The 16,160-nt window shown below is 50.4% G+C and overlaps 1 long non-coding RNA gene across 4 annotated transcripts in view; it reads right to left on the bottom strand.

Annotated features, from left to right (window-relative positions):
- The window catches only part of LOC109550135 (uncharacterized), a 226,181-nt gene that overhangs the window by 39,925 nt on the left and 170,096 nt on the right, over positions 1–16,160 (bottom strand). For all 4 annotated transcript variants that reach the window (XR_004522651.2, XR_004522650.2, XR_004522654.2 and 1 more), the window contains exon 3: positions 5,569–5,706. This is a non-coding gene — a long non-coding RNA (uncharacterized lncRNA). The remainder of the gene's footprint in view (positions 1–5,568; positions 5,707–16,160) is intronic.

Raw genomic sequence — 16,160 nt, 5'->3', positions numbered from 1 at the left:
TCACCATATACCACTTAATCCTCATGAAAAAACACTGTAAAAGAAGTCTGACCATGGTCTTCACTTCACAGACAAGGAAACAGAGATCTTCTCTGTGGGACAAGGACTGGCGTATCCCCAGCATGGCCCAAAGGTGCGCCATGTGCCACCCCATGGACCTTCTGCCAGCAACTCTGTCCCTAATCAGCCTTGAGAAATTGCCGTCATTCTTCCTTACAACTTTATGAGGCCTTCTTATAGCTCAGACGTCCCCTGGCCTCAAGCAAGAGGATGAGGAGACCCAAGTCATTGTCTAAACCAGCAGAGCTTGCTCTTGGCACCCTCTGCTCACCCTTCCTGAATCCTGGGAGTCCTTGGATAGCTCCCTGAGCTCAGAGATCAGGTTTCGTACTTACCTGTATCCCCAGAGCATTTATCGTAGGGCTTGCTAGTTAACATAAACAGAGAGAAAGGGATGGAGGAAAAGAGGAAAAGTCCTTTCATACAACATTCACTGATTCAGACCAGCCACCCCAAGCTGGTATACATGGGCGGAATTTTTATTTATAATTATAATGTCACTAAGCAGCTGTGTGACCTCCTGCAGGTATATTAACCTCTCTGGGCCCCAACATCTCCATCCATAAAGGAAAGTAGGAAGATGGGATCTCAGATGGAGGCTATGTGGCATGTGCTTCCACCTCCCCCTACAAGACCACAGATATCCCAAATCAATTCCAGCATGTTTCCCATGTGTTAAGGGGTGGGGATGGGGATGACGTTTCTTAGGAATCTGAACTAGACAAATGTACTTTTTCTTTTTGGTTCCCAGCCTCCAAACCCGATTTCTATTTGAGAGAGGCCCAAAGTATGTGGGGTGCAGGGGGTCAAAATCCCTCATATTGTCCAGGAAGTGGACATTTCTTTTCTCAGCTTCCAGGACAGGAGAATGGGGTTGAGAATTGGCCAACAGGATGGTCCCACTCAGGACTCTGAGCATAAAGCAGGTGACACAAAGACACAGGCATAGTTAAAGGTTTCTCAAGGGATGGCATGGTGACAGCAGTGGCCAGGCCAGGGGCAGCATTGCAAACACCCTTCCTGCTGTGTGAGCTGCCTGTGCTTTGGGCCGCCAGCTTGGCTCCTGTCTATTTTGCAACAATCAAGGGGAGGCCGTGTGGTCCAGTGGTTAAGGCTATATCTTTGAAGTCAGGTAGATATAGGTCTGTTTGTGCCATTTATGAGCAACAGAGCTGTAGGTAAGTAATGTTCCCTCAGGGAAAACTATTCTCTCTTCCGTAAGGCAGACACAATAGCAAGTACTTCATAAGGGTGGTTGTAGGGCTCACATAAGGGAACGTGAGTGGTGTTCCTAGCCCGGCGCCCCAGAGGGGCTGAATCAGTAGAGGTTACATTAACAATGAATGAGGAAGAGGAGAACTTTGAGGACCAGTTTCCAAAATGGGGGACTGAAGCCAGGGCAGGTGCACCTAGCTGCGAGCAGCCTGAACAGCTGTCCTGATGCAGAGCAGCTGGGGAGGGCCCATCACGATGGGTGCTCCAGGCAGGGAACTGGCCTTCTCGGGGAGAACCGACCTTTCTCTCTGATGCTACTTAAACCTGAATCATCGAGTGCTTTGCCCTTGGAGGAAGCTCAGAGGTGCAATAGGCTGGTGCCTGCGTGAGCACAGAGGCGACCCCTCTGTGAGTTAGAGGACCAGCCTCCGCTAATGCCAATTCCCCCAGATGGAGCACAGGGCCGGCTCCTGATCCCAGGGTGTGCCAGCCTGGGCAAGCAGGCGTGCCAAGAGCCTGCTTTTCCGAGGTGTGTGCCAGCGTCGGGGGCCAGATGCTCCCTCCCAGGCCTTCCATCAGCAATGGCATCTGCTCTTCTCCCAGGCTGGTCCAGCTGCCACCCAGGTGGGAGGCTCATTTTTCAACCCAGACCCTTCTTTCTGCCACCACGCCCACCCCAGGCATTCCCTTGGAGTCCCAGATCTCTGTCCTTCCTTGGGTCAGTGTGGCCTCTAGCTGCAATGTCCACTTTCTGCCAGTCTCTGTTTCCGACTGTGATTTAATTGGGAGCCTGGAAAACCCTGATTGTTCGATAATTGTAAGGCAGAGAAATTACCAGGGCATCAAAGGTTGCTCCAGTTGCTATATTAATTGTCCTTTGTTATCTCTCCATATAAAAGACCACTTGATAGAGACAAAAGCCAGCTGGCTTTAATTCCACAGCCTTCTGACAAGAGGATGAGAGGCCATTGTTGGCTCCCATCCGTTTCTTCCCAGATAGAAACCTTTGCTACTCCCTGCCCAGCACGGCCCCAGCAGGCCATACCCCGACCCGAGACCAAGAGCGAGGCCCAGCACCCTCCGCCCACAACCGGGCCCAGACCCTGGTTGTCTCCTGGCCCAGTGGCTCACAGAGGCGAAAAGCCCCGATTCTTCGCTGCGTGTTTCGATGTGCTTTTTCTCGAGTGCTGGTGTGTAAGTGCACGTGGGGACACTGCAGGATGAATAGCTAGCGTTTACTGAGGACTTCCTACCTGCCAGGTGCCACGCCGACCGCTTTACATGCCTTTCTTGGCAACAGGAGTTACACATGTTATTTTTCTCTTCATTTTGCAGACGGGACTCAAAGGGGTTAAGTTACTTGCCCCGGGTCCCATAGCAATGGCGTGCTAGAACCAGGATCAAACTCCAGGTGCTCGAACGGAGCCCTTAGTCCCTCTGCAGCGCTGTTCTCTGAGTACACTTGCGGGGTGTGTGTGGGTGCGTGTGAGCGAGGGTGCGAGAACGTGTATGAGTGTCTATGAATGTGTTAGGGGGTGCAAGTAAAGGACAGTATCTAAGCAGTGGGTCCAGTAGAAGAGGACCAAGCAAAAGGCATGAATGAGGAGATTGTCAAAGCATATTGGCACGTTTGATTTGTTTATTTTTAAAGGCCCAGCCACGCCTTGCTTAAAACCATTGGAATCTAGCAGTAAACAGACTCATGTTTGAATGTTGAGCATCTACTTGTGCTGGGCCCCGTGCCCTCAGCTGTAAGTGGCCTGGAGAGGAGTCAACCACGTGTCTGCCCCCTGGGCTCCCTGCCCGGTTCCCAGCCACAGATATAGGGATGGGCTTCCACCGCCTCTGCTTCTGCTGGGAGGACCTGGGAAGGCTGTCTGGAGTTGCCTTAAAGCCATTCATTTTTTCAAGCCGTTTGCCAGTTACCTCAAACATCACCTGGCCGGCCAAGATCTAGACTTATTCAACAGTTGATTATCCTTGGAACCAACAAGGCTGTGTATCACTAATTCACAATTTGGCTGTGGTTCTGCAACTGCAGCTACATTCGTGAATAAAAAGAATGGGGTGTAGAGCTCTGTCATGGCCAGGCCTGATGGGGCATTAGCTGTGATTTCACGACAGCCCTCCCGAAAGAGACCCCGATCCTGTGTGCCAGACTGGGACACTGTAGCCCAGGAGGTCAACGTGATCTTCCCCAATCATACAGCTCATAAAGGGTAAACCATGGCAGGAGTCAGACTACCATCCAACGGCGACTCTGCACCATCATAAGTTGCTCCATCTTTACCAACAACCCATAGATTATTTACAAGTCGTGGGTTTCAAATAAGAAAACCCGGAGGAAGTAAACACCAGTGCCTGGAGCCAGGTTCAGTCCAGACGCTCTGGATAGTTCCCAGGCCCTCTTACCAGCCCCTGACCAGGGCACAGACCATGGGAGAGAAAGCTGAGGGCAGTAGCTCACTGGCAGCTATTCCAAATCTATGTAAGTCTGCAGTTTACAGCTAAGCCAGGAGTAGCCTGGGTCCTATTTCCATCTCCCCAGGTCCGTCCTAAACCAACCAGTGGCCAAAGATAATCAGGATGTCTCAGGAGCGTAGGAATGATGTAGAAAATAAGGGATAGGGCATCTAAGCCTTCAGGGGTAAATGCCTTTCTAAACTTAGGGCTAGAAATGGTCTCCCCTGTTGAGCTGGGTGATTCCTACCACTAAGTAACCTGTTCTGTTTTCATCCTGGTTTCCTGGAAACTGAAAAAGAAGAGTTACCTTCAGTTGTTACAATTCATCTCAGCACATAATTCATGATCTAGTTTTATTCTTCTACTCTCTCCTCATTCATTATTCCACCCTATGGAGGAGATATTATTATGCCCATTTTACAGATGAGAAAACAGACTTCAAGAAGTGAAATGATAATGCCCTGGTTGTATCTGACCCAGTCTCTCTGGTCATCAAGCCCTCCTAGGATTTTCCTTCCCACTGGAATCAAATCTGACCTCTCATCCTAGTCTGTGATTGGCAGCCCCCAAGTTCTCCACACCATCTCCCATCTTGTTTGCCCCTCTCACTCACCATGCTTCAGCCACACCAGCCCTATTCTGATCCTGAACCTACCAGACTTATCCTCGGCCCCGGCCTCTGCACCGTTCCTTCCTCTTCTGGAAACGCTCTCCCTCTGGAGCTTTGCATGGCTGGCTCTTATTCGTCATCTAAGTCTCAGTTTAAATGTCACTTCCTCAAAGAAGTTCTTGACCACGCTACCTACACTGGCCTCTGGTCGCTCCCGGTCATATTTTCATCCTAGCTTTGCTCTCTCCTGTCCAGTAATAAACACCTCCTGTGTATTTGTGCAATGGGGTGTACCCACCACTAGAGTATAAGCTCCATGAGGGCAGACGGGGTGAGGCACCTAATAGGAGCTCAACCAAGTTTTGGTGAGTGAATTAATCAATGAATGAATAACTCACTGGGATTCAAATCCCCTGCATGGAACTCTCTACCCCTCAGCCCATATGACGCCCAGGCAGGGAATGTGCTTCTTCTAATTTCACAAGGAACGTGCAGGGGTCTGTGTCCAAACCTCCCAGCTCTGAACCAGGCAGCAGATAATAAGGGGGACCGGGATGTCTTCTGGGGGTCCCAGGACAGCTCCCGGCATCGGGTTTGGGCATGTCCAGCTACGAGGAAGCAGCACTCTGCCAGGAGAACTGGTCCGGCCCAGTCCAGCAGGCACTGGTATGGCTGGAGGTCCCCAGTGAAGGCTCGGTGAGCAGGCCTAGTGAGCAGCAGTGATGGTTGCGTCAAAAAATGCAGGAAGGAACCGCACCCTTAGCAACTCCCAGAACACCAAGGAAGGGAAGTTTGCAGGACTCTGAAGTTCCCGCAGCAGCAGATGGACTCAGCATGTGAGACACAGGTGCTCACACCCGGACGAGAACCAGCACGGGAAGACCAGGCCGCTTGGGGTCAGGCCTGACTCTGAGGCCCCAGCCGGCCCTGGGGGCACGTTCCCTTAGACACTTAATACGTGAGGTCACCAAACGCTGTCAGGGCTGAGACAGGAGTTCTGAAGCCAAAAGTAGCCCAACTGGAGTGCAGAGGGCACCAGAGCCTGAGAGGGGAACACGGGCCAGGCCAGAGCCCCATGCCTGGTCCATATCAGAGGAAATAGCCAATCAAGGTGAGAGACAACCAAGGAGTCAGGGTCATGGGCAAATCGACGTGCAGTCAGGGAAGGAGCCCCAAGGCTCAAGGGTGGGCCAAGGCTGCCAGGTGGTTTGGGCTATTACCTGGTGAAGGTGGTCAGAGCCTCCTCGGAAGGTCCAGCCTCCAGGGGTCGCGGCCTCCACCAGGCCTCTGAGGTGGGCATCTGACAGGCCGATGCGGGGAGCAGGCGTGGGCGGAAGTCCGTTTGAACTCCCTCAGCCCTGTATCGGAGGAGGGAATTAAACCGTTCTGTTCTACTATGGCGTTTCATTGACTTCTGGCAAAACACGATGTCCTGCTTCAAAGGAAAGGAAACACACAGGCTTAGGAGGCTCGTTGGACATCAAAGAGCTATTAGAGAACAGCATCCTGATGAGCTAATTGCAAATGCAGCCCGAGCAGACGGAGCACATTTGCCCAGGAACATATGGGCTCACACATCCAGGGAGAGGGTGCTGGGGACAAGATGTATGTGGGGCTTTGCTGAACCCAACGTGTTTGCAAAATAATTCAAGACATTGCCTCAGCCTGGGCTGTTCTCCCCTCTGCATTCCATCAAGCCGGGTGGGGGTGGGGAGAAGGAAGCTTGGTGCCTCTGCAAAAGGAGGCCCCAGGGAGCAAGTAAGCAGGACTGGGCCCAAACAAACCGGAACATTCCCTGCAGAGCCAGGGAGACACGTGGGTGGAGAGAGCCTTCTCTTGACTCCCAGACGCCCCTCCAGACTGTGTGCCCCAGACCAAGTGCAGGGGGCCAGGGGCAGCAGTGGGTTATTCTCCTGGACCTCCCCGGCCTCACCCATCCAGTCGGGGTACGGAGCCCCAGCACTTTCAGCCCTGAAAATGTTGCAGGAGTCTCCTTCAGCTCCATCATTACAACATGTCTGGAGACCACACGGTCCGGGTCGTCTACCCCAGGGCTCCCTGGGGTCAGACCAGTTGTGTGGGCAGGGCCCCAGACCCTCAGCCTTCACAAAAAGCTGAGTGACTTTGCTTCCATCTGGTTTCTATCAATGCATCAGGAGAGGACATAAGATTTTCCTCGAAGAAAAGGGAGTTCCAGATTATTAATAAAAACTACTTCTCTGCAACAACGATTTCATCTTACCAGTTGAGGAAACTGAGGCTGAGGGGGCCATGACTACCCAGGGCACACAGTGAATCAAGGGAGAGACCAAAGCTAGAACCCAGGACCCTGGCTCCAGGCCAATTTTCTGGCCACCCCGCCAGGTGGCCCACATCCTGTCAGGTTCAATTCTAGACAAGTGTCCAGGCCCACAGCCAGGCCCCAGCCTCCCCGGGCCCCCTGAACACAACAGCTCTCCTCAGCCCTCGGGGTGGGGGGAGCATTCCTCAGCAGGATCTGTGCCTCAGCAGTCAGGAGGACACCTCCGTGTCACCCTCCCGCCCTCCAGGCTGAGCCGATAAAGGGTAGAGGCAGTCGGGAGGCCAGAGGGAGCTTCCAAAGTAGAAGGCAGGGAGACAAGGGGGAGAAGCCAGCGTGTGAAACCGACATTGACTCTGCTGCGTCTTCTAAGACAACGAGCTGGGGGCCAGAAGTGGGGAGGGAGAAAATTGGAGAGATTGTATGGGGCCTTGGAGGTGGCCTGTTCATTGTACAGTTGTGAAATCCAAGACTCAGAGGCCGGGAGGGGGAGGTTGGGGGCTGGGGGGTGGGAGGCATGCCCAGCATTCCCAGCAAGGTCGTAGCTGAGTCCTGCCCTGGGTAAAGCAGTACAAAGGCATTGGGCACCTGGAAGAAAATCTAAACCCATATGCAAGGCTGAGTCTACCCAGCCTGGGTTTCCAGCCTCCTCTGCTCCCCCTCCCTCCTCACTCCCAGCTCTTAGACACAGCATCCTCGCCTCTTTCTTCACTGCTCTTATTATAGTCTTAAGTGATGAACGAGTTTGGGTGATTCTTGTATTAATTTTTGTCTCCCCCTGCCCCAGACGAAAAACTCCATGAAGGCAGGAGTTGGTATGCTTTGCTCACCTCTGAGTCCTCAGTGCTCAAAATATATTTGATGAATGAATGAATGAATATATCATGGCTCTTTCTGACTTCAAAACCTGCCATGGCTCCTCCCCACCCCTGTGATTTCACTGGTAAGCCCTTTACCCAGTACTGAGGTCATTTATGATCTGATCCAAGTTCCTTTCTGGTCTCATCTCCCACCATGATTCTCTTCATACATATCTCCACCCCACACAGTACAACGGCTCTGGACAAAGCCCACTACTACTCCAGAAGACCCTGCCTTCACATGCCTTGATAGCTTCAGGCCTAAAATACTCCTCCTACTTGTCTTTATCTAGATGACAGGATCCTACTGATTCTTCTATACCCAGCTCAAACGTCCCCTCCTTTCTCCATGGTGAGCCATCTCCGTCCAGGCCCTAGGCAGCATAGGTGGCTCCCTCCTTGGTAGGCAGCCCTTGAATATGGTGCAACAACCAGGATACTACACAGGCATATAAGATAAGCATTGGTTTCCATCCGATTCTACCATAAGAGACTAGGCCTACCATAGGACAGGAAGTATGGCTTACCTACCTCTGTGTCCCAACACCTGGAGTTTAACCAGTTGGAGGGCACAGGGCCCTTGACCAGTTGGTGCTCTTTCCACCACACATAGATCAATTTCACATCATTCCATTCCGTTTCAATATCCTCCCCCCCTTCTCTTTCTCTCTCTCTCTCTTTCTCAAAACCCACATCATCTGGAACCTTCTCTTGGCTTCCCTCTTGCCTACCATCCTTCCGGTCATTGCTATTCCTCAGCAAGGAGGGTCCAGGAGGGAAGCTCAGGTGACGCCCAGAGTGGCAGGCTGGTGCCTTTGGGTTCAGGCCGGTTCTCAGACCCTCCAATGCCCGGTGGCCTCACCTAGAGAAGAGGCCTCCAGTAGTCTAGACCAGTACCTGAAAATTTTAAAAGCATCACACAACTCTATTTGTCCTGTGCAATGCTTTTTAAGATCAGTACATTTTATAGACAAATATAGATTTCCAGTTCCTCCTGAAAAATTAAAAGATCAAACCTTTCTGGCACTTTCTCACAAAGCATCAACAGGGAGGAAATAATAGCAGCTTCCCGTTTAGACAGAGCCTATGCTCCCTAGTTTGCCATAGACTCCACTACTCGCTGTTGCCCATCAAACCCCCCTGCTTCGCTAATGACCAAAACCTGCCTGGCCTGTTTAGGCATTTGGGTTTGTGGTCTAGAGGAAGTTTGGGAGACTTTCTTAGCTCCTAAATCAGAGATCATTCCTCCGGCCCAATGCCTCCCCTCTCATTTGTTCCAGATCTCTCTCTCTCTCTCTCTCTCTCTCACACACATACACACACACACACACACACACACACACACACACACACACACACACACTGACTCTAAACCCATAAGGGTGCAGTGGAACCCATAAGCCCAACTGCTGAGTCTGTGGACACAAGTGTCTCACTAGGGAGTATGGGGAAGTAAAACACTCCAGGGAAGGGGAGGGGAAGAGCATAAACATGGGTGTGGAGACACATTACATTCCAAGGTGGCTGCCTGTTTTACATTCCACCAGCAATGAAGAAGAGTTCCTATTTCTCCACATCCTCAACACTTGTTATTTTATCTTTTTGATTATCGCCATCCTAGTTGATATGAAGTAGTATCTCATTAGGATTTTGATTTGCATTTCCCTAATGACTAAAAACGTTGAACATCTTCATGTGTTTATTGGCTGCTTATATATCTTCTTTAAAGAAATGTCCATTAAGATTTTTTTGCCCATTTTAAATTGAGTTAGCTTATTATTGAGTTGTAAGACTTGTTTATATACTCTGATTACAAGTCCCTCATCAGATACATGATCCGCAAGTATCTTTCCCATTTTGTGAGTTGTCTTTTCACATTCTTGATGGTGTCATTGCAGCACAACAGTTTTAATTTTCATGAAATACAATTTATCTAATTGTGGGGGGCGTGGTCACTTATGCCTTTGGTGTCGTATCTAAGAAACCATTGCCAAGTCCAAGGTCATGAAGGTCCATACCTACCTTTTCTTCTAAGACTTCTATAGTTTTAGCTCTTAGATTTGGTCATTGATCTATTTTGACTTAAGTTTTATATGTCGTATGAGGTAGGGGTTCAAATTCATTCTTTTGCTTGTGGATATCCAGTTGTCCCATCACCATTTGTTGAAAAGACTACCCTTTCCCCATCTTATTATCTTGGCACCCTAGTTGAAAATGGCACCTTTGACTATGATCATGAGGGCTTATTTCTGGACTCTCAGTTCTATCCCATTGATCTATATGTCTATCCTTGTGCCACTACCACATTGTTTTAATTACTATAGTTTTGTAGTAACTTTTGAAATCAGGAAGTGTGTGTCCTGTGACTTTGTTCTCCTTCAAGATTGCTTTGGCTCTTTTGGGTCTCTTGACCCAGATGAATTTAAGATCAGCTTTTCGATTTCTAGGTCTAGCCATTTTTTGCCACGGGGGAACATGAACCTTTTTTTAATAAGTCTTTGTATTTTAATTTGGATTTTTTTTAAATATGATATTTCCTGGTTTAAAAGAAGAATTCAGGCCAAACAAAACAACTGCTGCAGGCTAAATCTCAGTGCCACTAGTTTGCAACGCCAGCTCAAATCCCAAGTCCAAATTTACAAATGGGGAACTGAGACCCAGAGAGAGAAGGTAAATCTCTCAAGGTCGTACAGCAAGTAAGGTGTGCAGATGGGGCTCAGACCTAGAAGTTGGGTTTCAAGACCAGAGCTTCGGGCATCCTCCTCTGCTTAGTTCCTCTCCAAGCAATATCTCTGGAAGCATACACCACACCCAGCACATGTGTCCAGTGATGTCTTAGGCCAGAAACACTCCTCCATCCCTTCCCACCAAAAGATGCTGGGCTCCCGAGGTGCTGGGGGCTCTCTTGGTCTCAAGGCTGAGGTTCAAATCCTGGTGTGGCCAATGATCCCAAAACATTCTGACACCATCATAATTTTCACCAGCTCGTGGCCTGGAAAGACAGGGTTCCCCTCTCCAACTCTCTCTTGCAACCTGGGGAGTAGACTCTAGGCAGAAGAATGAATTGCCCTCCTCTCCGCCACCACTCTTTGGGTTTCCACAATGCCATTTTAGGAAAGAAAGAAAGAAAAATAATCAAACAGAAAACAATCAGCAGTAGCCAGTAAACTTGTAGTCTCCAGAAAGTAATTTGGAGAGGTAGAGTGGAGAAAAAAATTTGTCAGATGGAGAGCCGGGCATGTCATGTGGGCCGGAGCACGGGGGCTCGGGGGAGCCTGCTGGCTGCAGCCCTGCTCCTGCAATTAAGATGATAGCATCGAGACCGCCATAATCCTCAGGGTCGTAAACTGTGTCACAAGGTGCTTCCTCGGCAGGGTGAATCCAGCAGGCAGCTGGTCATAATTTTTCTGAGGCTTCCTTTTTGTGTTTTAAAAATTTTTTTTAAGGACAATGATGCCAGTTCTGATTTTACTGCAAGGTGCCAGGTTTTCATTTCATACTCTCTGCAAAGATGGATTCACTGGAGTGTAAAACAAGAAAAAAAAAAAAAAAACCCACACACAGACACACCCAGACACACCCAGACACACACACACACACACACACACACACACACACACACACACACCACCTTGAGGCGTCCCACATTCTCCCTGATCATTTCTGAGAAATTAAATCTTACAGCATAGTGATTTTCAGGGATTCTTCTTTAAATAGTTTTTTTCTAAGTCACTCATATTAGGATACGTAGAATCCAAAAAAGGAACAGTGACAAGTGTCCTTAAAGCTTATTGCACACACTTCCCCACCCACCCATCCACCCACCCCAGAACCTTAGAGTCGAGGATGCTAAAGGCCAGAGAAGAGGGGACTTTCCTGACGCCCACTGTTTGTGGCTGAGCCGGGCTGAGAACGCACATTCATTTGTGTGCAGGGCGTCTTACACCCGAACACCCATTTAGATATCATCAACCTCAGAGCATTTCATTTTATAAAGTGGGGCAGAGGCCCGGAGAGGGGAAGGGACATGCCGGCTCCACGGGGGAGCTGGGTGGCAGCTCTCACTGTAACACAGGTCAGTGGAAACCTAAGCCACAGATTGCCCTGCTTGACCAGCGGGAGCTCACGGCCTCAGGAGAGGAGGGGGCATGGATGGGAAGAAGAGGAGGCCAGTTTCGGGCGGGCCAGAGGAGTAGCGTGAACAACAGACAGACCGGAACAGCCCAGCAGCCCTCTTCCTCTGTGCCCTCCCTTTGTCTCCTCTCCCAGATGTATCCCTTGGAAATGGACCAAGGTACCCGTCCCAAGGCCAGCATGTAACCAGTCTTTCACAGAGGTCGGTGGCACATGTGATCAGCTCTAGGAGGAGCCCCACACCATGACCCACGGAAGGTAGCAGGAGGCTCTGGGAGAGAAAAGCAAATCAACAGGACCCAAAGGTTTCCTGAGTGGTGGTGTCCTACTTAGACCACCCTTTATTCTAGAAAAGGCAGAAAGATGTGAGCTCTATTGCCACAGGGTTGGGCACAAGTTATTATCCAATAACCTGTGAAACTCCAGAACTCTGCTGAACATGGGTTCACAGCGACAAGTAGAAGAAAGTGTCTAGCTGAGGGCCACAGGGCTCTGTTCTCTGTACTCGGCTACTGAGAGTTTTTACTAGGTTCCTACATGGACCGTAGGCTGACCCAATCAGATGGGCGGGAGAGCAAGTGTGAAGGACGGCAGCTTCAGGATTCCAAAGAGGGTTTCAACAAGCATTTATTAAGTGCCTACTGTGTGCAAAATGCTTCTGTCCCCTGGGCTCGTGAAGACTCTTTGCCCTGAGGAGACTGAGGAAAGAATGCAGTGGGGCAACTGAGGCAAGAAGAGCCCCTGGGTGATGCAGCAGCAGTCCAAGGGATTATGGGGACAGGGCAGCCCAGCAGGACCCCAAGGGCTCCACACTGCCACCCAGACCCCTCGGGTGGGGGCCTCGCACAGGAGAAGGGCGGCAAGGCTGGGAGCAGCTGAGTGTTAGCAATAAGCTGGCACCAGCCTCCCTGTCCTGTGAGCACCCTGCTACCCCAGCGTGACAGTGCAGCCACTCCGGGCGCCAGTTGCTAAGAGACGACCCTGAAACCAGAATCTTTGTGGCTGCTAACCTGGGGTGTGAGAGGGAGGGGTGGCAAGGAGCTACCACCACCACCAGCTGCTGCCCCTCCCTCTGCAGGCCTGGTGGCCCTGTGGGATAAAGGCACCCAGGAGGTATCTCCTGGAGGCCAGTCCTGGGCACAATGAGGGGCTCTCAGCTACCCCACCCAGATGCTCCTCTTTAACCCAGGCCCCTCTCTCCAGCTTATCAATCAGTCCCAAGTACCACCACCCACCCCCAGCCTGCAGCTCAGTCTGCTTCCTCCAGGAAGCCTGAAGAAACCCAATACTCTGCTCTCCTTAGACTTGGGCAGCCCTGATTCACCTGGCATGGGTCTTTCCTGTGCCTGGCGACCATGCTCAGATTTCCCATAGAAGCTTAGAGAGCCCTGCCCCATCTCTCAACAGGATTCATCACTCCCCTTCTTTAAACCTCTGCGTTGAATCTTAGCTGTCCACAGCCACAGTGTGAGGCGGTGTGGGCTCTCTCTGCCCAGACTGGGTGCTCTGAGCTTTGTTTATTCCATGATAAGCCGTATGCCAAACCCTGAGCTAGGTGCTCGGGATGCCCCGGTGAACAAGACACCAGCCCTAACCTTGGAAACTTATTGTATAGTACAGGACAGAGATCAGCAAATGAACAGTGACAATCCAGGGGCCATCCTGTAGGAAGGCAAATCCTGGGGCCTGCAGTAGCACCGCACGGCAAGGGCACCTAACTCACATCAGGGGCATCTGGGAAGGCTTCCTGGAGGAAGGAACATGTACGATGAGACCTAAAGGATTAGCAGGAATTAGCCGGGTGAAAAAGGAGAAAGAGTGTGTTTTTCCAATAAACAGCACTATTTTTTGAATGTCTACTTTGGACCAGACACTGCTGTCTATTCCAGCAGTGAATAAGGCAAACACAGTCCTTGCCTTGATGGAGCTTAGAGCATGGTGTGGGCACTGATGCGACATGAATAATTACAACACTGAATTACAACTGTGTAAGAAGAAAAGGTCAAGACATTCAAAACATAGAGTGGGAATACTTAGGCTGGGCTGCGGGTGGAGACAAAAGTCCCTGGGAAGGCCAATTTAGGCCAAAGCTTGAGGAAAGAGGAGAAGAGGTCTGCCAGGCAAAAGGGATGCAGCAGGGAGGAACAGAATTACAGGCAGAATGACCTGTGCAAAGGCCCTGAGGCAGCAAGGGATTTACTATGTTCATAGATCTGAAAATAAGGACTAGAACAGAGAGTTTTGTGCATAACGGCAATGCTTTAGTCACCCTTCATTATTGCAATTAACATTGTTGAAAGAATTTAGAGGTTCTAATGTTATCACATTTCTTTCCCATTACAGTCATCACAGGTTATGGTGGAACATTCTCCTCACTTCACAGATGATGAAATTGAGGCTCAGAGAAATGAACATGTGCCTAAGGTCACAGAGCAGGAAGTGGTTATGAGGATTCAAATCCAGAACCCTGTGACCCCAAGGGAGCCTCTTTTCTCCCCTCCCCATGGCCCCAGTATGCACCCAGCACCACTTCCTCACTTAGTATAGGTGTGAGGTTATATAGCTCAGACCCAAGACCCAGGTCCACAGCATCCCCCGGTGGAGGAGGTGTCCTGGCCCCTCATCTCACCAGCTGCACCCACGGACATGCTTACTGGCCTCAGATTCAAACACTAATTGCCCATAAAGTTTTTCATCTCAACAGATCCCAGCTGTGACCTGGAGGGAAGTGGGGGGCTTAGGAGAGGAGGTCGTTAAAATGAGGAATTTGGAAATGGCCATCTCCTTCAAAAACAAAAGCATGTTTTCGCTACAGGCATCTCAAGGGCCTCTTGTCTCCTCGGTCACCCGCCAGACTATGCGTTGCTTGTCAAGTGATTCCATCTTAATCGAGAATTCAATTGGCCCAAATTACATTATGTATGTAAATTTCCATCTGCAAATCAACACAGCTTGGACATCACTCTTGTCGGGCTGTTGCCTTGGTCTCCAGCTCCAGAGCCTGCCCTCGGCTCAGCCTCTGCCACCCAGGGAGGGGCGCGCTGGGAGCCAGGAGGGAGACGAGGGCTGGCGCTACACACCACAGAGCTGAACTGTCCACAGGCAGAGGCTGGGGGGATAAACCAGGCTCCAGTTGCAAGTTGGGTTTCCACCATCAATTTCCAACAAGAGCAAACGGGGAAAGCAACTGCAGTGGAACCACCAGCCTCTGATTTTAAGTCCAGGCAGCATCTGAGGACACCAAACAAGGGCACTATGTCTCAGGGAGGCACTTGTGTATAAGAGAGAGCACATGGGCTCTGGAGCTGGACTGTTTGGGTTTAGATCCCAGATCTGCCACGTATCTGCTGGGTGACCTTAGGTAGTTTGACTAACCTCTCTCAGCCTCACTTTTCTTTTCTGTAAAATGAAGATAAAATGGTATCTTCCATACAGGTTAGTCAGAAAGCACTATGTAAGCATTTGCTGTCGTCATCTTCAACATCATCATCATCACTGGTACTACCACTACTTTGCTGCACACCAGGCTAGAGTATTATCCTTGTTAAGCGTTAGAACGAACCTGCTAAACTCCATAGGGTACAAGCTGGGAATACCCTTAATTTTCCTCCGCTCCAGGGCTGGGAGCAGGGGGAGGCAAGGGAGGCACTTGTGGCCTTGGGAACAACATATAGGAAGGCACCAAACATCCCAGTAATCAAAATAAATCACATTTTAATGCAATATTTTTAAAAATCAAAAGTAATGCAAAGAAAGTCGTGAGGTACAAAATATCAAAATTTAAACCTACGTGGTCGGCGTGATTCTTTCCCTGAGTTGAACGAGATCTCAACAGGTTGGTCCCATACTTTTTCCTGTTACTCTTGGATAATAAAAAGTCATCTGGTCACTTGAGTAACCAAAAAGAATCTTATTTCACTAATTAGAATCTCCGGTCCAGTTAAGACCACACTCAAATCCCCTTTCCGGCCTGTCCCCCCCTCCTCCAGTGGGGCTGGATGCCGCTGGCCTTGAGGGAGGAGGTCCCCTCTCCTGTGACCTCTGCCCTCCTCCTCCAATGCACAACCTCGGATTCTGACCTCTTGGGGTGAGGCGCAGAGGAAAAGGGGATCAAAAACAGACTGCCCAGCCTCCTAGAGCAGGGTACCTTGGACCTGGTGCTGTCCTCTCTGGGTGGGTGGGGAAAATCCAGCTCCTTCTCACTGGGGCTGTCACAAGTTCTCAGATGAGTCCCCTGGCGGGAGCTCTGCATCATCACCTCCAGATCCTTCCTTAGCCTTGGGCATCTGAGGGCCCTCTGAGGCCATGCTGCCCTCTGGGCCTGCTTCTTTGGAAGAGTTCCACAGCCGGCCTAGAACACAGGTGCTCACCTGTTCCCTTGCCGGTGAGAGAAGGCAGCTTCCCTCCGTACATGCCTCACTGCCCCTTCCGTTGCTTCACACCCAGCTGCTCCCTTGCAGATATGCCTATTGTTACACTTCCCAAACTTTGGGGCACCCTTGCCAAGCCCTCTGTGATA

Source organism: Tursiops truncatus, chromosome 16 (genome assembly GCF_011762595.2).
Source record: "Tursiops truncatus isolate mTurTru1 chromosome 16, mTurTru1.mat.Y, whole genome shotgun sequence".
NCBI classification, from domain to species: Eukaryota; Metazoa; Chordata; class Mammalia; order Artiodactyla; family Delphinidae; genus Tursiops; species Tursiops truncatus.
This window is presented reverse-complemented; position numbering and strand designations above follow the sequence as displayed.